Raw genomic sequence first — 819 nt, forward strand, 5'->3', positions numbered from 1 at the left:
TTGTTCGTTTCTTTCGGCACAGCTCGGCCGACACAACAACACAACACAATGTTCCATGCTTATGCTGTTGTTGTTTTTGTAGAACAATGTTTCAATTTTTGGTTGGTGACATATTCACATGTGTGCGCATATGTATGTTTGTATGCTTGTGCATTATTGAAGTTATACTTCTTTTTCTTTCGTTTGTCTTTCATTTCTGCGAATTCTCAACTATTTTATGTATGTTTTGGTTGAAATACTCTGCGTTGGCCTTTCAGAATCACACAGAATCATTTCTGTGGTTTTTGAAACTGACCCACGAGGACGAGGTATATGGTTTTATCTGGGAGCGTGAGATTTAAGAAAATCGCTCGCTTACAAGGGATAAAATGACTTCTGAGTGGCGATTTTAATGAATAAATTCACAGAATCATTTCTGTGCTTTTGGAAATCTATACTAATAAATATTTTTTTCTTACTAATAGAAAATAAATTTATCACAGCAATATACATAAACATATTCATAATACTGCTGTGATAAATTTAATTTCTATTAGTAAGCAAAAAATTAATAATAAATTTATTAAGACTATACTTCTCAGGGCATCACAGCAATGTTATGTATATGTATATTAGGGATGATCGATATTCAAAAAACATCGATGTTGACATCGATGTCATAATCGAAAGCTCAACATCGATGTTCGATATTTATCAAAAACCGAACATCGATGTTGGATCCATCGATGTTGGATCCATCGATAATTTTTACATTAATAATTGACAAAGAAATAAAACACAATCTATAAATTCGAAATTTATTAAGCCACAGCCAGTGTG

General features: G+C 32.2%; 1 pseudogene; it reads left to right on the forward strand.

Moving 5' to 3' along the window:
- The first annotated feature begins 254 nt into the window (after positions 1 to 254).
- LOC125775968 (small nucleolar RNA U3) lies at positions 255 to 384 on the forward strand (annotated as a pseudogene).
- Positions 385 to 819: the final 435 nt, after the last annotated feature.

Source organism: Bactrocera dorsalis, chromosome 1 (genome assembly GCF_023373825.1).
Source record: "Bactrocera dorsalis isolate Fly_Bdor chromosome 1, ASM2337382v1, whole genome shotgun sequence".
NCBI classification, from domain to species: Eukaryota; Metazoa; Arthropoda; class Insecta; order Diptera; family Tephritidae; genus Bactrocera; species Bactrocera dorsalis.